Source organism: Elaeis guineensis, chromosome 11, assembly GCF_000442705.2.
Source record: "Elaeis guineensis isolate ETL-2024a chromosome 11, EG11, whole genome shotgun sequence".
Taxonomy (NCBI): domain Eukaryota; kingdom Viridiplantae; phylum Streptophyta; class Magnoliopsida; order Arecales; family Arecaceae; genus Elaeis; species Elaeis guineensis.
Genome location: NC_026003.2, coordinates 94,581,667 through 94,606,548, shown reverse-complemented (window position 1 = coordinate 94,606,548; position 24,882 = coordinate 94,581,667). Strand labels below are relative to the sequence as shown.

At 37.4% G+C, this 24,882-nt stretch overlaps 1 pseudogene; it reads right to left on the bottom strand.

The window, feature by feature from the left end:
• Nucleotides 1-774: 774 nt before the first annotated feature.
• LOC140852636 (uncharacterized) lies at nt 775-4,321 on the bottom strand (annotated as a pseudogene).
• Between the last annotated feature and the right edge of the window lie 20,561 nt (nt 4,322-24,882).

The following is a 24,882-nucleotide window of genomic DNA, read 5'->3' as shown; positions in this document are numbered from 1 at the left end:
GCTCTTCAGGGGTTCAGGGGGGTCTTCAAGAGAGAGAGAGCTTTTGTGAAGGAAACTTCAGGTGAGAGATAATTGGGTGTACAAGGGTTGAGGGTGAGGTCTCCTCTTGTAAAATTTTTTTTTCATAGTGAAGTTTGCATGCCCCATGGAGGCGAGCCCTTTTGTGGCTGATCCACGTATTTTGATTTTTTTTTCTTTTGTTTTGTTTCTTCTTTCTTCCTGCTGCATCGCGTGGTACTGAAAAGATCTTGGAAGGTGGTGTCCTGGCCAGACATCCATCCAACAGGACTTTTAGAAGGCTATCACTAAAGCACAATGGCAATGGCCATCCATGAAGATCATGATTGTGACTCTGGAGGGAGGGATCACAGAATTTTTGCAATTGTTTTCCCTAACAAATATGTATAAACGTGATGCTTGTCAGCTATGGTAATATATCATGCAAAAGGGCAACCATTTATATTCTTTAAGTTGGATCTCTTGAAACATGACAAATTATTTCACATGATTGAACATCTTCACATCTATAGATCAAGAGTAGTGATAAAATACTTCAAAATATTGGTTCTCTTAAAACACATGCTGCTATTTCAAGGGTTTAAACTCTTAACCTTAAGTGCATTACGGGTCTCAAAAATTTTTCTCTTCATCATCAATTGCAGCTATGCCTAAGGCATGTAGAAATAATACCAATGAAAACTCTAATATTTTAAAATAAAAAATAAATTTGCAAGTAACGTATACTCTCTACACTTGAGAAGGGATTTTCTGCCATTGATCAGGAGTCCAAATGGAATGTATCTTTAGAATTTGATAACTGTCTATAAATATGTATATGCCTATACTCAAACATCATAATGCAAGCTGCTAGCAATACCCATCCTTTCATTTATACACAGGTGAGCAGACACACACACGTCCCACCAAATAAAAGAAAAAAAGAAAGATGCGTGCATACGTTTCTGATAGATACATGTTTGAACAAGATGAACACACAGAACCCTACATTAAATCCTTCTGTAAAGCTAGCATAAAGCCATGTCATTTCAGAATTATCTCATCTCTGTTTGCAAGCACCTCTTCTTGAGCTATTGTGTGAAATGGACTTTTAAAGATGGATGAGATATTCTTATCCTTGGCTGTTGTTTGTCAAGATGGGCAAGATGGACTTCAATTTGGCAAATCTGATTGCTAATTGCACATAGATGTAATCATATGTCATGTCAATCAAATGGAAGTAAGCATTCCTCATAGCTCGTTTGATCATGAGCACATAGATGAAGCCTAAGACCCCCACGACAAAACCCAGTGCAGAGATAGCATAAAGCCATATCATTTCGGACTCATCACCATTTCTAGGTTTTTCCTCCTGAGCTCTTGTTTGAAATGGACTTTTAGAGGAGGCATTGTTAAAGCACCATGGCAATGGCCATCCATGAAGATTAGGATTTCCACCATAAATGGAAGGATCACAGAATGTTTGCAACTGGTTTCCCCATGGAATGCTTCCTGACAAATTGTTGTTGGACAAGTTCAAGTGACTTAAAAAATACATGGAGGAAATGGTCGAGGGAATCATGCCCGAAAGATTATTCACTGATAGATCAAGTGATTCTAAGTGCCTCAAGAAACCAATATTTTCTGGGATCTTTCCTGTAAAATGATTATTAGAGAGATTTAAGAAACACAGTCCATATAGATTTACCAGTTCTGTAGGAATCATCCCAAAAAAATTGTTTTGTGAGAGATCTATACCCATTACGAGCGCGAGCACACTGGTGTACTCACTTTCCATTCCTTTGGTGGTTATTAACAAGCCCTCTGTATAGTGAGCATTGAAGTCTGATAGCATTGGTTTGTCTACATTCTGTATCCTCATCATTGTACTAAAATTTCCAAACAATGGAGGCAAAGCACCTGAAAAATTGTTGCAAGCCAGATCCAAAACTTGAAGAGAAGCAAGATGTGATAGTTGCAGTGGGATACTACCATTGAAGAAATTTGATCTGAAAGAAAGAACTCTTAGTGATCTTAGGCTTTCTCCAATCCATATCGGTAGGTCACCTAAGAATCTATTTTCACTAAGATCAAGAACAACCAACTGTTTACAATATTTCAGCAATGAAGGTAGTTTTCCAAACAGGCTGTTTTTTCTCAAATGCATTGATTGGAGGTGAATAGGACATGCCATTAAGTCGGAAGAATGCTCTAACTTGCTGTCCTGTTGGGAATCAATCATTTCTTGTTGTGGTTTGCATCGACAGTGATGAAGTTCTCCAAACAGCCCATTGTTAGAAAGATCGAGAACTTCCAATGAAGCCATACTACTAAAGAAACCGAACACCACCAGACAAGTTATTGTTGGAGAGATCAACAACTTTTAATGAAGATAGATTGCAAAGAAATTGAGGGATGCTACCATTAATGTGGTTATGGGACAAAATAAAGAATTCAAGATATTTAGCTTTGGCAAAGCTCAACGGAATAGGTCCAGAAAATGAGTTGTTGGATAGGATCATGGTTTGTAGGTCAAGAGCATCTAATTCAGGAATTGGACCATGAATGTTGTTGGAACTCACATCAAAGTTACAAAGGAATTTGAAGCGAGATCCAAGCAGATAGCTGACCCAGAGTCCGTGGAATTGTCCCACTCAAGTTATTGTAACTCACATCAAGTGTTGTCAATCCTTGTAGATAGCTTCTCCCGTCCAATCTATTCTCGATACATTTGGACCAACTTTCTATGGTATCTACAAGCTTACCAGTAATGCTGTTATTATATATATCTAGAGCACTCAACTTGCATAGATTTTCTATAGATCTTGGTATCTTCCCAGTTATGTTGTTTGATGCTAACATCAAATAATGTAGACCCTGAAGCTTGTCGAAAACATCTGGTATCTCTCTGCTGATCTTGTTGTATGATAAAATTAGTGACTGCAGATGGATGAGGTTCCCAATGACTACAGGTATCTCTCCACTAATTTTGTTTTCTGATAGATCTAGAGTCTATAGATAGATAAGATTTTCAATGATTTTTGGTATCTCACCGCTGATCTCATTGCCTGATAAATCAAGTATTTGTAGGTGCGTTAGATTTCCAATGATTTCTGGTATCTCTCCACTTATGTTATAATTTTTTGACAAATCTAATTCCACAAGTTGCGGAGGTTTTTGATGCTTTTTGGTATCTTTCCACTAATTTTGTTTGAAGCATAGATGTTCCAAGTGGCTGAGGTTTCCCAAGTTTTGGAAAAAGTCTCTAGTAATTTGATTACCAGACAAATTTAATTCTGCCAAGTTGTAGAGGTTCTCGATGCTTTTCGGTATCTTTCCACTAATTTTGTTCCAAGCCATATGAAGATGTTTTAGGTGGCGGCTGAGGTTTGCTAAGTTGGGAAAAATTTCTCCAATAATTTGATTATGAGACAAATCTAAGATATGCAAGTTATGTACATTCTCAATAGCAAATAATACCCTATCAGATAAATCACATCCTTCAAGATCAAGATGTGTAAGACTACTAATATTGAATAGCCAACAGGGTATGGTAGCATTGAGATCGTAATTCCAAGAAAGATCAAGCGTCGTGAGAGAGGTGAGGTTAATATGTGATATAGAAGTAAATACAACAGGGAGGCCAGTTTCCGGCAAATGCAAGTCTAATAGAGAAGGGAGCATGTTAATCTCATGAAGCCAGTTGGCTGCCCTAGAAAGGTCGACACCACTCAAGTCAAGCAATTGCAAAGAAGAGATGTTGGAGAGCTAACGAAGGCAATCAGCATGTATGGAATTATAAGACAACCCACTAATGTGAAGGAAATGCAAGCTCGAGAGGTTTCCAAGCTCTGGTGGAATGGATCCACCGAACTCAGCATTGGAGAGGTTGAGGTATTCCAAATGCATGAGGGAACCAATAAATTTAGGAATGGGAGCACCAGAAAAATTGTTCAAGCTCAAATCCAGGTACTTTAAACGCATCAAGTCAAGCAAAGAAGGATTTACCTTACTTGGACCGGGCAGTTTCATTATTTCATATTGGACAGCCAAGTCATATGGGTACCTGAGATCGAGCTTTACCACATGGCCCATGATATTGTCGCAGCCCACTCCCTTCCATCTACAATAGTCTTGGCCCTCCAAGAAGAGAGCCACTGATCAGGATCGTAGATGTCTGCTTTGATCGCAAGCAGAGCTTTCCTTTCCCTCTCTGCACAGCTCCCCTCCATGATAAAACCATCTCCACCACAAAGGTAGAGACATAAGAGGAGGAGCACGATCAACATAATACACCACTCCAAAGAGATGGAGAAGAAGAGAGGAAAAGCTATAAGAAGAGGTGGCTTCTCATCATCTACATGCTCCGTTTTATAAGTCAAATGATTCCAAAGTATATTCCATCTTCTAAAATTGTTTTTTTTTTTTTTTTTGGTTCGACTGGAATTGATGGATTTTGAGCCGATGCTGTGTTCCATAAAAAAAGAGCGGATATTGTCTTTGAACCCTTCGGAATTGGACAATTTGCATTTTTACTGTTTTCCAGTGACTTGTATATTTATTCTGTTCAAGAATTTTTTTAAAAAAATTTGTTCAAAAGGTTTGCGATAGCTTTTTAATATATAAGATCTCTTACAAAGATTGAGGTGATTTTCCAACACAGCCCAGGGCTTGTGATATCAATATGGTGTATATGAGATTTTTTTTTTAATGGTTATTGTTGGAAACTTGAAGGTTTTTTTAGTGCTCGGTCGGTTTGCTCCCAATTAGAAGAAGAATCATTAACTTTCCGATGCCTTATAAGTAGTAACATAATGTCACCCCTTTCAGACCCATCATTAAATTTGGGTATGGTTAGTGATCTAGTATCAACTTTTGGATGCAAGTATATACAACCATTCGTTGTAATTATGCCGTGGAGGAATGGTTTAGCAGTGCTGCATAAGAAAATTTAATTGGCATTACATTCCCAAGTATATCAATCACATCGTGATCTATGGGATTCATCCAGAATTTCACAATTTACAAAGCAGGAATCTCATATTATGGACCAAGAATTCAAGATTGGGTGGATGAGGTTTTCAGGTGAAACTAATCTTGCAATGGAAACTCTAGTTAATATGTAATTCCAAGGCATATTGCATCTAATGGAGTTTTGTGAGACCCTTAGATGGAATCTATTACTTTTCTTGGGATTTATAATCTGTTATTTTCATTATTTGTGAAAAGTAAGATCGGCTATAAGGTTGATGAAAAGATTGACATTTACAATAAAATCCATAACCTTAGGATAATAAAATTCACTATTTATAGATATCTTATGGGTTAATGAGTGTATGAAAGAACGATGGAACTTACTTATTTTGTAACATCATCCATCTGCATAGAGTTGAAATAGTTATTAAATGATCCAACAGTAGATCCTTGTGAAGGAAGATGAACCCTTCTTTCGTGTGAAAGATACAATCTCCATTGTCGGTCCACTTATAAATCCCTATGATTATAGAAAAGCTGTTATGATTCTTTATTTGAGCTGATCTCCTTAGTTTCTTTGTTGATCTTTTCTAATGAATATTATCCATTATTTATTTATTTTGCTTTGAATGCACCATCCAAATACAAAGATTGGGTGACTAATTCTTGAAACAGCCTAATATCTTTAAATTGATATGATTGATCTTCTTTACTATTTATTTGTTTTCAATTAGAAGAAAAATCATTAATTTTTGATGTGTCATGGCAAGTATTCCAGCATAACATTTTTGTTTCATCATTAACTTTCACTATGCTAAGGTAAGTGATCTAGTTTAATCTTTTGGAACTAGCGTAATAAATAGTTGTGGTTGTATTGTGGAGGGATACGTGGAATGGAGCTAGCATGAGAATAATTGTGGTTGCTATGTCAATTCCAGGGCATAGCCTTGGTCTCCCGCTAAACGAAGCCAATATCCAAGTACCGCAGGCCTGGTCATTACAGTTCATGCAAGGTACTTATATTCCAATGCACCACTAATTAAGTTCATGCCAGGTCTTGAGTCAAGGCATATTTCCATTCTTTTTATTTCAAAGAAGCTTGAGAAAATTTTCACAGATCTATGCTGCACGTTATACAATAATTGATGATCTATTGTCAAGTCAAGCAAAGAAGTGTCCGTTCTCTTTTTCAAATAAACTGTGCATGGACTTGCATGGTGTGACTAGTCTTGATCTTTATGTCAGTGCAACTAGCAACGTCCTCCACACCAGGCTGTTAGATGGCTACTTCTAATCCTTTAGCATACGGCAAGACTTTAGACTTGTCAAAGCAATTATGACGTAGTGACATGATTTGGAGGAGCGTAGCTTGCAAGGAATCATCTCTATAATCATCTGTATCTACCTTCATCGCCTTTCTAATTCCTAATTTACTATTTTTAGCCTAGTATTAATGTACCATCTCCAGACATAATAGTTTTGAGAAAGATTGACAGATCATTTATGATAAGATCACTCCACTCAAATACTATTAACACTCACCCCTAAGGACACCAAGCATCACTCTGAGCCATTTCCTTTTTCTTGATGGAACACAATTAGCTCATTCCTAAAGACTTTTGTCGTGCACTAACTTTACAGTACGTGTAATTTTAGATAAATTTTATGTATAGACCAGATCACTGCTTACTTGTTACTATGATTTTGTCTCTTCATCTATGGCAATGAGGAAGTCACTTGAGATTTTAATTATAGCCTCGGCTTAAGCACTAGAATGGAAAACTGATTGGATGGTTCTAATCACTATAATCTGTAAGGGACTTTCGCTGCACAACAGATCTAAATTGCACATATTTTATGCAGTAATAAATGATAGTCCATTCTCAAGTCAAATAAATGGTAGTCCATTCTTATGTCAAGTAAATAGTATGCCATTTTTAAATCAAACAAATAATACTCCATTTTCAAGTCAAGTAAATGATAATCCATTCTCAAGTCCAGCAATCAGCCATTAGCCCCTTTTTTTTTTTTTTTTATGATAGTCATATTGGCTACTAATTTGCATGAAAATATCTCATATGAGTAGTCATACATGACATATGTGACGTTATTTGACATTGACTTGTGATGACCTCCATGCCATAACTAAATGCAAATTGATGAAAAGGGACTCATTTATATTCTGATAGTTAAATTTTCTCAAGTAAACGATGGGGCACGAAATCTGTCCCGAGAAAGACGGCAAGAAGTATTTGTGAATATGTTGGGGCGATGGATCAGGATATGGGTGCATAAGATTTTTGGGTGAAACGAAGCTTGCAAGGAAAACCTTTCTCTGTGCCAGTTTATGTTTATGATTCCATCGTACCATTTAAATGCCAGCATAGATTTTAAAAAGGAGTATTTGGTACCTCAATCTATTCAACTTTAAACAATATGAAGGTGCAATGTTGCTCACCAGTAAAATATCTAATTGGTAATTCCTGCAAGAGAGTTAAAAGATAGTATAAAATATAACTTTATCAAAAGTCTGAAAGTTCAAGTGGTCCTCTGAATGCGCGAGGGCCTATTTTGTTGCGTACCGCACAGTTGTTCGAAGACGCGGCAGTTTGGGACGGTAACGTACCCGTGCTGGGCGTTGGGCCTTGCCTGAAGGGCTTTGTGCCAGAATTGGGTCGCGTCCAAGCATTCCACAGCAAGGATTAAGGAATACAGCACAAGGCAGGTAGGATACTGCTCTCTCTTCCTTCTCTAGAATTGCTGACATGTTTGTTTTTTTATCTTACATACGTAGGTCTTGTTGGTAAACATTAAAGTAACCTTTTAGCATCAAGAAACTGTGGCATGAGGAGATGCAAATGTCAACGTCATGAGCATTAATATGCATTTACAGATCCAAGGCTAATTTTGCTGGAGATCAAAATTTTTATGGTACGCCGATTTTCCTGACAGGCTTGTAGTATTGTTTGCAATCTTTCCCGCAAGAGTTGGATGCCTAATATCTTTAACAAGTTGATACTTGCTTATGTGTGTGGCTCTACTGTTAGATCAAACAACAGTAGTTTAAGGATTCAGTATTCACCAACATATGGGGCACTTGCTGGTTTTTGGCCAACTGCGGATTGTTCATTGTAGAAATCGATACATGAGTTGTTTTGTAATGTAATCGGCTGATAACCCTTAGCAAGAACACATGAAATATCAACAATTGCTGAATCTTGCAACTAATTCATACTTCGGAATTATAATTTTATTGCAAACTCTGGTTACTTTGTGCTTATAGCATCTTATCTCCAAACATTGGTTACGGTGGAAACAATCAAGCACCTGCAATACAGTTGTCTACCAACTAGCATATGTGAATGTTACGCATGTGAAACTGTCAATTATGGTAATATCTGCATAATAAACGCATCTTTCTTTTAGTTGTATTTTTCAAGGTTTTTCTTCACATGAATCTCAAGATACCAGTTATCTCGACGAGTGATCGAGGTTGAGGTTGAGGTTTTAAAAAATTTATTACTTAAAAATTGATTTAAAAAATGGAAAAAAATAATTTAAAAACATGTATCTATATTTTGGATTGTATTGGTTTGTGACAACTAAGATGATCAAGATTTGTATATATGTCATATGGGGCTGCCCTAAATGGTCTTGATGAACTTTTGACCTTCACCAAAAACATTAGACTCGAAATGTATTAATTAAAAAAAATTCAAAATACCTCACAAACAGATGGAAGTTGTAGAATGGCATGCTATTTGAAATAGATCAAATTGTCAGTTTAGGATTCTAAATAGATACCAATTAAATCAAACAGCAATGATAGAAAAAAATTGAAAGAAAAAATAAATTTATTTAAAAAATATAAAGATAAAAATAATTAATTTAGCTCCTCTTATTAAAAAAAGAAGACTGATGTCTCTCCAAGATATTTTACCTCACATAGAGAATTTTTCCAACTCTTTGTGCAAGTCTCTTCTCCTCTTAATAAAATTATACATCTCCTCCACTAGAAGACAAAAATATCATTATCTACTTCTAAAAGATAAAAAAAAATCCACTATCCTACTTTAACTCAAAAAGAAAACTCAAATATATTATGCCTAAGATTCAATCTAACTAAAGTGGACCCGAACATTTGAATAATACTTGAACTTGGCAATAACAATCAACAATGATTTGGTAGCCATAAAGATTCGTGGATCATGGATAAGTACTGACATAATATTGTAGAAATTTGCATACATCATATTTTACCATGCATGAAAAAAATGCTATATTTTGCACCAACTTTATTTTCATAGTGAAGTATGGTAGAATATTTGTTTGTCATGTTCTGTAAACAACAATTCTATTTTCAGGCCAAAGGGGAGGAGGAGATGAAGGACAAGGAGATAGTGAGAGATTCGAAGGCAAAAGAGAGGCAAAGGAAGAGGGAGTTGGGAGGAAAGGAACAAAGAGGAGGGAAGGGGTTTGGATAGGAGGAAGATGATGGATAAAAGCTTTCTGTGTCCAATTTAATTTGATTGATTCCACATCATTTCTATCTCATTATTTTATTTTCATTGTTATTGCGATGATGGATTTTAACGACAAAATTGGATTGTTGATGACAAGATAATATTGCAACACTTTATAAAGTATCCATACTCAATTACAAAAATTAGAATGCTATGCTAAAATTTAGAAAAGTATATAAATATCATATTTTTTTCAATAACTAAGACTTAAAAAATTCTAAACTCAAAATATTCATTGAACTCCTTGGCTACCATACGTCCCATGCACATGTGACTGTTGCATTAATTCTTATAAATCATGAAGTAGTGTTTTATGGCAATTATTTTGAAATTAATGAGAGGGAATTTTTGATCCAATTTTCCTTTTAATGCAACTAGAATGTGCAACTTCCACATGCTTCAAACCTTTTCCATGCTAACATTACTCATGTTCATCTAATATAATTAGATGAACATGAATAATGGAACAATATTCTCTCAAATTATAATTACGCAATAGAAGGCAACAAAATGCAACAATTTGAATATCAACCACAATCCCTCAAAAGGCTGCATTCCGACAGCCTACAAACAGCTTAATAGAATTAGTAGCAACAATCCCTCAATTATGCAACAATTCCACAGTTTTTATGTTGATTTTAGCCAAGAATTCTATTCTACCTGTTACTGTAACGAAGCTTCTATATTCAGCACGTTAGATGCAGTTGGAACCAAAATTTCAAAATGATATCTAGGCTAGTAAGGCAGGCTGCCAGACAAACATTTGAATGCTATTGCATATGGTACAGATAACTCAAACTTATCAGAAAGTCGCAAACTAAAAAAAAATCTTGAATATTCATAGAACAACAAATAACTGACCAATTTTCACTAGTTTGACTAATAGGTTAAAAGAAATATTTTATAAGAGTAATGCATGAAAAGTTCATGTCCGTATGTTGTACGAGGATGTATAGGTTGGTATCATTAGTCGGAATTGATGTGAATCATGGGCGTATTGTTGAGCTGCCACCTTAGCATTAGTGAGCTCAAACTACATCTAAAATATTGTTTCCGAAAGGGAAATCCAAAACTAGAAAAATATTGTTTTAACATTTAAAATAGATTACCGTATAAAAAAGTGATCAGGACACGCGGTTTTAGCACGTGTGAAATGCTTGTCTTGTCTGTAACCATGAAAAGTAGTTTTTCTGGCATTCAGAGACTCCCGTTCTTCTCCTTTACAGGTCCAAGACTAGTTTTGCTGGAGATCAAAATTTTTATGGTGTGATAATTTGCCTGACAGGCTTATAGTATTGTTTACAATGTTCCAACAATAGTTGGATGCCTAATATCTCTGGTAAGTTTACAATTGCTTAAATGATCTAGATGTCAGGCAACTATTCAGTTCTGTTGTCAAATTAATTAAATTAGTGATGCACCAGTTGAAGGGTAAGGAGGTGCTTGCATGATTTTAGCCAACTACGGATTGTTTATTTTAACAAATTGATACATGAGTTTGGTTTACAATGCAATGGCTGATTATCCTCAGCAAGAATACATGATATATTAACAATTGCTGACCGTGCAACATATCTTATATATCTTTTAGAATTATAATTTTATTGAAAATTAGTGTTTTTCTGCTCATGTTATAATTATATCATCTCAAATACTTGTAACAACAAAACACGTGCAATATGGGTGCCTACTTACTAGCATACATGAATGTTCACATCAGAGAGAGTTGATACCGGCATATCTATTTAATCAATATATTCTATTTTTGGCTATTGTTTTTCTATAGAGTTTTGTTCACATGAACTCCAAGATACCAGTTGTCCTAAAAATCGAATGATGGTGATTAAGGATGACTAGGATTTTGTTTATACCTCATCTTGACAATCCAATTAATGGTTAAGAGCAAGCACCAAATGGACCAGATTTTGATGGAAATATTGCAAATAAGAATTACATGACCCTTACTGGATAGGAAAATTTTTGGCTGTAATGAATCACACCAAGTATGAAGTTGTAGACTAAAAAGGCAGGATATGATAGTGACATAGATAGATCGAAGAATTAGAACATGAGAGTGATTAACCATTGTTATGCATTAGTACAAACCATAAGCCAAAGAACATCATGGTCTGGTTTGTAGTTATAATGCACGTGTCAAAGAATTAGAACATGATAGTGATTAACCATTGTTATGCATTAGTACAAATCATAAGCCAAAGAACATCACGGTCTGGTTTGTAGTTATAATGCACGTGGGCAAACAATCGAAACCACTAAAGATCGGTGATGTAGATAGTAACAAGAATCAATAGTTGTGTTACATTTATTTTGTTTTTAGTATAAATAATAAATTTGTAGTTTGCATAAGAGACTATTTTAACAATCTAAATAAATAAATTTTATTTTATTTTAATACTTAATCTATCTATACTTTCTATCCTAGGAGCCACTATAATTTGTAATAATTACTATCATAGTCAGTGCTACGTCTCTATTCCTATCCAGATTTATCTCCTTTGATAATGATTAAAATTTTTGAAGATCAAAACATCTGGATTCATGCTATTTTCTATCTTTTATTTGATTATCATCTTTTTGGTTGATTCAATATTATTGGCACAATCGCACATATATCTATCCTTATCGGCTGTTAGACTTATACCAATAAATTCTGTAGCACGTCCATCCTCTTAAGTGGTGTGAGAGCAACTCTGCGGTAAATAAATCTTGATTTATCTTAGCTAAATAGTTATTTGAGGAAATAGGGATCTTTTAAGAGCTTGCCCTAGGACCAAGATATTAAATTCCAGTGCCAACTGTTACGGTTATACTTGGGCACTGACTTAAAAAAGTTTCGTTGGTTAAAAAAATATATATTTTAAAAGATAAAAAGTAATTGGCAAATATCAACCTATATTTTGGTTTATGTTGCATAAGTCAACAAGATCAAAATTTTTATACATATCATATGCTGCTGCTCGGTACTAAAACAAAGTAAATATCTCCCGGCCAAGATGAAATCTTTGATCCTTACACAAAAATTTAAAATACATTATTTGAAAAGGAGTTCTAAAATAGCTCACTATGACTGAAAGATTTGATAGCAATGAAGACTATGGATCACATACAAGTGCTGACATAATCTGTAATAAGGTGCCCTAGGTACTACGAGAGAAGAAATAACACAAAATGAAAGTACAAAAAAAAAAAAGACGAGCAACCATGTCTAATTAGTGCAAGACAAGTTTGTAATTAAGAATTCAGGTACATCTTAATAAGTAAGTTTCAAATGGAGTTGAGCAATCATGATTTTTAAACCGCAATAAAGTGTATGTGGAATTTAAAATAATTATAATAATATTCAAAATAAAGAATAACCGGCTTACAACCCACACAATGCATGAATTTTTTCTTAATTATCCTTTACTTTCTATCTCTCTCCCTCGCTGACGGCGTCACCATTGCCCTCCGCCTCCTCGCTGCCTTCGCCGGCCACTGCGAGACCCTTCTCGATGCTCCTGCCACAACTCGCACAAAAACCTATATGCTTGAGAAAATACTCCAATCGGAACCTACGAATCCCCTTCAATCTCCATACTCTCCTTCTGGCCTCAGCACCACTACCATCGCCGCTCCAGCACCAGCACCACCTCAACCTCCTCGGCCCTCTATCGCTCACACTACCACAACTCGTACAAAAATCCGTATGCTCAAGAAAAGACCCCAACCATAACATAAAAAACCCCTCCAAGCTCCGTGCTCTCCTTTTGGCCCTCAGCACCGCCGCCACCACCTGCTCTAGCACCAGCACTGCCTCCTCCTCCTCGGCCCTCTACTGCTCACATCATCGCAACTCGCATAAAACCCGTAAGCTCATGAAAAAAATCCAATCGAAACCTAAGAAATTCCTCCAATCTTTGTGCTCTCTTTCCGACCCCTGGCACTGCTGCCACCGCCCACTCCAGCATCGGCACTACCTCCTCCTCCTCGACCCTCTACCACTCACACCGTCTCCTCTATCTTGAAGATGTTCAACATGCAGTTTCAGTTTTAAAATTAAAATTAAATTTAAAATTAAAAATTTTTATTGTGGTAGGTCATATCATTTAAAACCACTTTAATAGGCAGTTTCAAGTTTGAAATCACATGTTCAACATGCGGTTTCACCTCATCTGTATCTATCAATTCAAAAATAAGATAAAAAGAGAGATAGATTTGAAAATAAATATTAAAAAATAATATATATTTTTTAAATCTCATTCCAAAGAAATTAGCGATCAGCTTCCCTGTGGCAGTAATATTAGCTGTTGTCCTTTCCAAATCAAGTAAGCCATGCATGGATGTATTGCCCGTGACCAGTCATACACGACATAAGCGAGGTTACGTGACATTGACTGGTGATGATCTCCATGCCAGGCTGCTTGAAGGTGATCCTTTCGTCTGCATATGAATCAAATTTCAAAGTATTAATTAGCGGCATATGTGGTTTGAATAGATCAAGAAATCAAGACTCGGTGGATGAGGTTTCCAGTTGAAATGAAGCTTGCAAGGGAAACGTTAGTTTTTACGTAATTCCAAGACATATTCCATCTCATGGAGTTTTGCAGGATCCTTGGACGAAATCTGTTTTCTTTATAGCTAACAATTGGGTTGGATCGAATCAAATATGGATTGGATTGAATCAAATACGGGTTGGATCAGATAGAGATCGGATCAAAAATTTGTCAACTAAATCCGACTTGTTTATCAAATGGGTTAAAAATTCAGCTCTCAATCTAGTCTATTTATTAAACAGATAATCTAATCCAACCCACATAACTAATCTATAAAATTGGTCAGATTAAACCAGTTAAATGGATTAAACAGATTAAATGGATTAGGTTAAACAAATTAGAAATATGTTAAGTAGTTTTTAAATACATTAAACATGTTAAACAAATTTTGAATAGATTAAATGGATCAGATTATGACCTCATCCAATTATTAAATATATCAAAGGTCTAAATTTGAATCTAACCCATTTAATAAATAGATCTAAATAGATTGATCCATTATGACTCAACTTTATTTATGTCAAATCCAAAGCTACTTAAAGAGAGCCGTTGGTAGGTCAAATTGATGAATTGGATCATAAATTACTACTTTTACTTTTCTCATGATTTATAATTTATTATTTTTCATTATTTGTGAAAAGTAAGATGGATTACATGGTTCATGTATGGAAATCTTGACTTCTACATTAATAAAATTCATAACCTTAGGATAATAAAAAATTTACTATTTGTGGAAATCTTATGGGTTAAAGAGTGCAGCTCATAGGTTTGGGCTGTCGTGATTCTTTATTCGGGTTGATCTCTCTATTTTCTTTGTTGATCTTTTCTAGTGAATATTATCTATTAAATTAATTTTAAGAATGAAAGTGGACCGAATAATACTTGTCTGGATCTATTTTCATATCCGAATCTATTCAAATATAAATAAAAATTTGAGTATCTAAGTGCTATCATACAAGCCTTAATTTCAATACCCATATTCCAAAAGCACCGCTAAATAATGCAGTAATAAATCGTGTATTCTTTGGTCAATTTAATCTTCATTAATCTGTTATTTGTTGCATCTGCACCTGTAGCAGAAGATCAACTTCTGCTCTTCAATGATCTAAAGTACATAGAATGCAGTAGTTAGCTAGTCATTACCTTCATGAGTCAAGCAAACTATGGACTTCTGTTATGACTGGCTGCGATTTTTGTGAGTTGCTACCCAACCCATTCACGCTGGGCTGCAAAGAAGTTGTTTCATAGTTGATGTAATTTTTGAAAAATACATTTAGGTCCTCTAATTAAATTTTATTAGGTAAGTAAACAACAAGAATTGTACTTTGTCCCATAGAAGTGAACGGATTTATTGTCTGTGACACCGTAACTTAACTCATATGATTGAGATACTGGTGGATAAGGGTTCTAGGTGGAGCATAGCTTGCAAGGAAACTTCTCCCCAATAATTTGTGGTTCATTGGTTCCATGTCACCTTTGAGAGCCAGAATAAATGGCCATGATTGGACCTAGCAGTTCTCAAATAAATTCTTTAGCTTCTAATACATATACATATATAGTTAGAAACTAAAATCGCCAAATGGCTATCAAATGTTTCCTGTTAACCGTAAGATTTCTAAGAATCTAGCATTTTCATAAACGTTGGTAATTTCAAGGGGTCTCCTGGGAGAGCTAATTCCTTTTTGTAGCCCAAATTGTGTACAAGCTAATCTATCAAAAATATAAATAAAAAGATAATTTCTTATTATGAGCTGTTGGTTGTTACTACTTATTGGGCCAATTCAACCGATCCCCAATTTCAACTCTAAATCGGCCTCATAAATACAAAATACCGACTAACCATTGGTTAGCCGGCTGACAGTCAGCTATCTTCAGCCATCAACAAGACAACCACGATGACTCAGTTAATCTCCGATCGATGACTATCGACATATCAGAGATACCGACCGATAATCATTCGGATCTCTATGACTACCGACATATGCTCTATCGACATATGATCGACCAACTACTATTACTGATATATAGTCAGCTTACTTGAAACTATCAATGCAAAAAGCACATAATGGCCAGAACGTGATCAATGGCGGATATAACTGCCCATCCCATGATCACATAATGCCGGAACGTACGGAACCTACGTATCTAACCGTTACAAGCAGTTTCTAACTACTCATCTATAAAAAGAGATAAATGAACAGCATCTGATAAGGCGATACTGGGCTGAAACTTGATCAATTTGAATTCTTATTTGCTGTTCATCACTCTCCACTGACTTAAGCATTAAAGGATCCCCGTCGGATATAATTCAGGTTAGTGTGGACTTCACTTGCAGGTACTCTTCTCCGATGATGGGTGTGATAAGGGATTGGCCGTAACAAATTGGCACGGCAGGTAGGGGAAAGATTCGAGCAACTATAGCTAAAACCAGAGCTCAACAATCCACAAGATCTGCAAGGTAGTCTTTCCGTCGGAAAGATATTCCTCCTCCACCTTCGTTGGCAGAGCCCAGCTCTTTATGTCCAGTAGTCACCACGGACGTGCAAATTGCTACACTTATGTAGCAAATGAAGGTATTGACGAAGGTGGTTCACAGGCTCCAACAGTAATAAACCCAACAGCAGCAGCTACCGTCGATGGAAGAACTGGTGGCTCACTCAGTGCCATTTAGGCACGCCACCGTCCTCCACTGCGTTCACTCTTTTCATCTCCAGAGCGGCGATCGTCTCGACACTCTCATAGAGACGAGCAACCGTATTCTTGGCACTCCCATCATGCCGCTCATCATTTGCGGCATTCTCTCTCTCCTTCTCATGTACATAGTGTCAAGAAGGGGAAAAGGCCACATACTCCTTCTACTTCTCTATCTTCAAGTTCTTTAGGGGACTCTACCCCTAAATTTTTCTAATAGCGGTGGCTCGACGACTACGAGCGAAAGTTCAAAGAGATTAACCGCCAACTTGCATGACTTCAGGTGGAAGGTGGAAGGTCCACCAATGACTATGACTTCCACACTATCCAACCTCTCTCTCAGTGCATCCTGGACGAGCCGATTCTGTCTCGATTCAAGATGCCGCAGATGGAGCCTTACGATGGCTTCATCGATCCAATCGACCATTTGAAGAGCTATAAGGCTCTCATGATGATCTAGGAGGCAACCATCGTCCTCTTATGCATCGGCTTTTCGATAACTATTCAAAAGGCTGCTCGAGTCTGATACTCTGGGCTTCAGTTGGAGAGTATAAACTCCTTCGAACAGCTTGAACATTCTTTCGTGACCCAGTTCAGTACTAGTCGAAGAGTTCCATAGATATCAGACAGTCTCTTCTCCATCAAGTAGGACGAGATAGAGATACTAAAAGATTTTATAGCTCATTTTAACACGACCACACTTGAGTTCAGAGATCTCAATGAAGATATGGCCATATCGACAATGAAGAGGGGTCTGAGGGAATGCAGATTCACCTATTCTCTAGATAAAATTCTCCCTCAGACCTAGGCTGAACTCTTGGAGCACACGTACAAGTATATTTGTGTGGATGAAGCTACTTTTGATCGATGCCAAATAGAAGAAAAAGGTCAGAAGAAGAAATAGAAAAAGAGTGGAGCTCCGATCGAATCAAGTCGGCCAACTATCAATAAATGAGTTTCACCTCGACGACAGAGTTTGAAGCCGAACAGCTGTGGAAGGTATGACTCCTATACTCCTCTTTCTGCTCTCCATGTGCAGATTTTGATAAAAATCATAGGAGCAGAGTTTCTTTTACATCCCCCACCAATCAAAGAGCTACCGAGGAGCTGTGACAAGAAGAAGTACTATCAGTTCCATCATGATCACAGTCACGATATCGAACAGTGCATCCAACACAGAGACAAGATAGTGGCTCTAATCCGATGAGGCTATCTTAAAAAGTTTTGACGAGATCGTCCGACTCAACCTTCCACCGACCAACAACTTCAGCTACAAGCTGAGGAGACAATCAACAATCAACCAACGATGGGAGTGATCACATGATCTCCGGGCGATCAAAGAATTGGGGGGCAACTTTCGAAAAAGAGTCGGCAAAGAAACGATGACTAGATAATGTAATTACTTTTTTGAAAGAAGATATTTAGAAAACACAAACTTCCCATGATGAGACTGTCATTATCTCAATGATGATAGCAAATTATGATGTAAAAAGAATCTTGATTGATAATGAAAGCTTAACTGATATTCTTTTTTACTCAATTTTTTTTTTGAATGTGACTATCGATTGATCGACTCAAAAGAGTCTCGACACTATTGATCAATTTCACAAGAGATACAGTTACTATAGAAGGAGAAATTACTCTCCCACTAATCACAGAAATAGATCCACAACATAGTACTAATCTCTTGATATTCATAGTCATTCGAGTTCTTTAGGCTTATAATGCCATACTTGGATTGAAGAAAAAATCACCTTTTTCCTTGTAGGATCTTCCAGATTTCATCAAATCTGAGATGGAATAATTTAAAAAAAAATTTATCCTATATTTATGTTAGATCTAAATCTCTAGATCTAATTTTATTATCTGATATTAATTCAAAATAAATCTAAAAGTATGAGGAAACATGAAATACCTCAAGGGTAATCTGATTACCCTGTAGATGATCGCAGCAAGCCTGAGGTTCTGATTTAACCATGCAATCGTCTGGCCTCTACCAGTATCCACTCAGGCAGGATCTGGATCATCTTCTTCTCACAAATCTTTGCTCCAAAAATCAAAATTAAATCTGATTAGGAAGATCTTCAAAAGTCTTCCTGAAGTTGGAGCAGCAGCTTGTCGAAGAAGTCCTGCAGCCTTCCTGTTCAAGGCATCACCACGCCTTAGACCTTTGCCAGATGGACGTCCAACTCCTTAGACATGAAGAGCAGAGGGAGAGCTACAGATGGGATATGGAGAAGAGGAAAGGGGGTGGCAGCTTTGATGGGTTTGGTGCAATCATATGAAACCCTAGGTGCAGATAGGGTTTATATAGACCCTGCTGCGCTGCACAGTGCCACATCATTCGACCAATCAAAAAATTCTAATAAATCCAAAAAAATTTTGATTGATGGAGTGATGTCATCTGATCACATCAAATAAGAACCCTCACTCTCTCTCCTATGTTGGCACCATCTTTGGATAAGCACAAAGGAAGGTTGGCACCAAAGAGTCCATGTTGATCAAGACTCTCCATCCTTATCTACTTGGGGCGCCCACTTAATCCAATTGGGCTCACGCCATAATCTGATTATGGCACCCAATTTAATGTGAATTTGGCATGTGGACACTCCACAAAAATCCTCCAATGATCTCTTGCCAAGTGGCCTTCAGTTTAAGATCCATATGTCAACATTTAACAGATGTCCTAAAATGAAAATGACAGGTGACAGGAATTAGCAGGTGTTGTCTTAAATTCATCTCATGAATTAAGACAAGACTTTTTTGAGCTGGACAAGCTTTATTTAGACTGAGAAAAACCTTCTCAAGGTTCTCAGGGTGAGTCAAATCATATTTGGCTCAGTCGAGATAGAAAAAATTATACGAGGAGAAAGTTAGGCTCAATCGAGTGCTAGCACAATTTCCTTGAATCTAATTGGATCTAATCCAAATCAATTGGGCTAGCCCAATTGATGACATCCAGATCCTAACCCTTATTAGTGTGACCCAATTAGGTTCAATTTTGTATGGTAATGAGACATGTCGTGATCTCATCATCGACATCATCGAAACTCCTTTCGATGGACCAGAACTCTTCTGATTCATACAATTAGAATGATGGATCATCAAGATCATTCTAATTGCTCTCAAAATCCATCAGCGACACCTAGCAGTATATGGTGACAACCCATCAAAACTGAAGACGAACCTCTCGGTGTAGCTACCTATATGATTGAGTTCCTCTATCATGAGTCCTAACTAAATTAGGGTTAAGGTGAACTTGTCAAACCCAACATCAGTCATATGAGTTAATCGATCGATCCGAGTCCGATGTGAAACCCCAATGAAAAATTCTTTTCCATTATTTCACTCTGCCATGGCCATGGGCTTAAGGACTCGATCTTTCGATCATCATAGGACTACTCCTCTCATCTATCGAGGTTGATAAATCCCATCTTGGTGCGACCTAGTTCTTACAATGAATATACTACAGCCAACATACACCTTAGGGTTCTGAATGGCTAGGAGACCGAGTTATGGTGTAGTCAAACTATAACACACTCAAGGTGAACTGTCGATGCACCTTAGATCAAAGAACTAGACACACAACTGCAGCATCGAGCTAGTCATCGACGAGAAGGTAGACTTCCTTATGACTGCTTGATATGGTCATGCTTAGTACTCTCATTCTCGATGAATACCTGTACTCTCGCTTTGGTGTCTCCACATCGTAGACTCAAGACACATCTACCCTAAGGAAGCGATCGTACACCAACCTTCCGGATCGATCACCATCCTCATGATGATCCTATGGTCAGGAGCTGTTTATGAGTTAGTTATGTAAATTCATGCCTTAAATTTTCAACTCTTAAAAATATGAATTGACATTCCTACTAACTCAAAGGATGTATCATAGACATAATTTACACAATGTGATAGAAGAATAACCCATTTATTGATTTATAGTCAAAATTATAAATTTGCTCTTAGATTTGTACAGAAATGTGTCAGCCAATCTGGCATCTAGGGCACACATCTAACAAACTTCCACTTGACCTAATGCAAATTGGCTACATATCTAAGTCCCATCTTCTCAAGGTGGGCTTCGATCTTTTGCTGGCCTAATGGCTTTGTCAGAGGATCTGCCACATTATTTGTGGAGTCGACTCTCTTAACTTCGACATAACCTTTTTCGAGGTAATCACGGATCAGATGGAATCGCCGCTCGATTTGCTTGGACTTCTGATAAGACCTTGGCTCCTTAGCTAGGGCTATGACGCCATTATTGTTGCAGTAAAGAGGGATGGCATCCGATGACATCACTCCAAGCTCTGCGGCAAACTTCTTGTACCAGAATGCTTTTTTCACAGCTTCCGATGCAGCAATATACTCTGCCTCCATGGTGGAATCAGCAATCACCATCTGCTTGAAACTCTTCCAGCTAACTGCACCCCATTGCAAATGAACAAACTCTCAAATATCAACTTTTGATCATCTATATCAGACATAAAATCTGAGTCTGTATATCCCTGAATCTGGAGTTCTCCATTTCTAAAGATAAGAAACATATCCTTAGTCCTTCTTAAGTACTTAAGGATACATTTCACAGAAGTCTAGTGCTCTTCGCCTGGATTCGACTGATATCTGCTTATGACACTCACAGCATGGGCTATATCAGGTCATGTACATAGCATGGCATACATGAGGCTCCCTATTACGGAAGCATAAGGGATCTTGCTCATGCGTTCAATCTCCTCAGGTGTGCTAGGGCACATCTTCTTGGAGAGATGAATGCCATGTCTAAAAGGTACTAAACCTCTTTTGGAGTTTTTCATGCTAAACTTTTTTAGCACCTCCTCTATGTACATCTTCTGTGAAAGTTCCAGCATCCTATTTGGTCTATCTCTATAGACCTTAATACCCAGTATAAAGGATGCCTCTCCTAGATCTTTCATAGAGAACTCCTTAGACAACCATACTTTGACTGAGGTCAACATGGGAATGTCATTTCCAATTAGGAGGATGTCATCTACGTACAATACGAGGAAGACAACTGCGCTCCCACTGACCTTTTTGAACACACATGGTTCCTTCTCGTTCTTGATGAAACTAAATATTTTGATCACATCATTGAAACGAGTATTCCAGCTCCGAGATGCTTGCTTAAGTCCATAAATGGATCTTTGCAGCTTGCAGACCTTGTGATCATCATCACTGGATGTGAAACCAAGCGACTGTTCCATATAGATATCTTCCTCAAGATGTCCATTTAAGAACGCCGTTTTCACATCCATCTGTCATATTTAATAATCGAAATAGACTGCAATAGCAAGCAATGTGCGGATGGATTTTAGCATGGCTACGGGCGAGAAGGTATCTTGATAGTCAATGCTTTCATGTTGACTATAACCTTTCACAACGAGCCTAGCCTTGAATGTCTCTACATTCCCATCTGCACCTATCTTTCTCTTGAAGATCCATTTACACCCAATAGGTACAATACCTTCAGGTGGATCTACCAAGATCCAAACTTGGTTTGAGTACATCGAGTCAATTTCTAATCTCATTGCCTCAATCATTTCTCGGAGTCGATATCTGATATCACCTCATCATAGGTCTTGGGATCATCACAAAAGAGCCCCATTTTTTGTGAGGAATATTTTCTCTATATCCTCTTATATAGTACCTAAGTACCTTTCAGGAGGATGGAAAACCCTAGTCGATTTACGAGGTGGAAGAGGTTGTGTTAGGACTGGTTCTGATTGATTTGGTTCCTCAGGTTCTTTAGCTCATTGCTCTTGGGAGACATTCTCCTTGAGCTTAATTATTCTTCCGATACCACCATCTTGAAGAAACTATTTTTCAAAAAAATAGCATTTCGACTCACAATCACATTGTGATCTTTCGAAATATAGAAATAGTATCCTAATGACTCTTTAGGATATCCTATGAATCGAGCTTTAAAAGACCTAAACTCTAACTTGTTCGCCTACTGTCTCTTGACATGAGCCGGACAACCCCAAATTCTGAGATGATTCAGACTTGGCTTCTTACCATGCCATATCTTATATGGTATACTAGGAACGATTTTAGATGGAACCCTATTCCATACATATATTGCTGTCATGAGACAATGTCCCCAAAGAAACGCAGGGAGGTCCGTGAAGCAAATCATGGAATGGACCATATCTAATAGGATCCGATTTCTCCATTCTGAAATCTTGTTGAGTTGTGGCATTCCAGGTGGAGTCCATTGAGAGACTATACCATTATCCTTAAGATAGTCTAGAAACTCTCGACTAAGGTATTCACCTCCTCGATCTGATCGAAGAACCTTAATGGGCTTTTCTGTTTGTTTTTCTACTTCATGTTTGAATTCTTTGAACCTTTCAAAGACTTCAGACTTGTGTTTCATTAGAAACACATACCCGTACCTAGACATATCATCGATAAAGGTAATGAAGTAGACATAGTTGCCTCTAGCCGGCACATCAAATGGGCCGCACACATCCATATGTACTAGGGCAAGTAGGTCTGTGGCTCTTTCCCCATGTCCTACAAAAGGGAGTTTGGTCATTTTGCCTTGAAGGCATGATTCATAAACTGGATATGACTCGAAAGTCAATGGACTCAACAGTCCAAATTTCTTCAATTTGTTAACCCTGTCTTCCGCTATATGATCTAGCCTTAGGTGCCACAGATACCTATCATTTAGACTATCTCTAGGCCTTTTAATTCCTATGGCATTCATATTTTGCTCGATATTAAATACAGATACATCAATATGTAGCTGATAGAGATTGTATAAGAAAACCATCTACAACTTTATTATTTTTATAAAATATATTACAATGGTCCTTATGAAAGCTAATCACATAGCCTTCTTGTGCTAAATATGAAACAGAAATCAAATTCCTGCTTGCTGCAGGCACATAATAACAGTCTCTAAGAAATAAATCTAATCCTAACGGTAATCACAGAGGGTAGGTTCCCACGGCCACAGCAGCAACTCTTGCTCTGTTCTTGACACATAGGATCATCTCCCCATCCCTCAGCCTCCTGCTCTCCTCAAGATCCTACATAGAAGTGCACAAATGAGCACTAGAACCAGAGTCAAGCATCCAATTAGATGCAGAAGAAATCGTAAGATTAGATTCTAAAATGAGCATACCTCTAGAAGGACCATCCTTCTTGTTCTTCAGGGTGGCCAGGTACTGAGGACAGTTTCGCTTCCAATGGCCGTCTGATTGGCAGTGAAAATATTTTTCTTTTTCAGCAGCCTTCTTCTTCGATTCTGTCTTCTTCCTTTTCCCATCCACCTTTTGCTTCTTCGCAGACTTTTTTTTCTTTCCAAAAGATTTTCTCTTGGAAGAAGTCCGCTCCACAATAAGAACTGAGCCTTTTGAACCCTTCATAGAAAGCTCAGCCGTAACCAGCATGTTCATTAACTCGGCCAAGGTACACTGCATCTTATGCATATGGAAGTTCATGATGAACTGACCATATGCATCGGACAAGGACTGAAGGATCACATCAATCTGAAAATTCTTGTCTAAGATGATACTGAGCTTCTCAAGCTCCTCAAGGTCCTTGATCATTGTCAAACAATGATCTTGGACTGACTGCCCATCACGTATTTTAGCCTTAAAAAGTCTTTGATAGACTTGATACTTGGCTGCGCGACTTTGTTCACCAAAGAACTCTTGTAGGTGAGCCAACATTTGGCGGATAGTCAAAATATTCTCATGTTGGCGCTGCAAGTCATCAGACATTGCACCCAACATGTAGTACCTTGCTTTGTTATCATCATCCATCCACTTTTTCAGAGACGCTCTCTGTTCAGCAGTCGGATGTACTGGCATGGCAGGTGGGTCCTGGTCCAAGACATGGGTTAATTTTTCAGAATCCAAAATAATTCTATAGTTCCTTAACCAGTCCTTGAAATTGAGTCTTATCAATCTATGGGTGTGTAGTATTTTGGTCAGGGGGTTGGATGCAAACCTGTTTTCTGTAGAGAGTCAACAATTTCTAGTTAGATTTTGTAATTAGACTTAACCAATTTGTTTAGGAGTTTCATTTTAAATAAATTAGGCTCCCACTATTTTCTCAGATCCCTACACTCCCTTGGTAGAGATGTGAAAATCTCTGTGATCAGTGATTTCTAG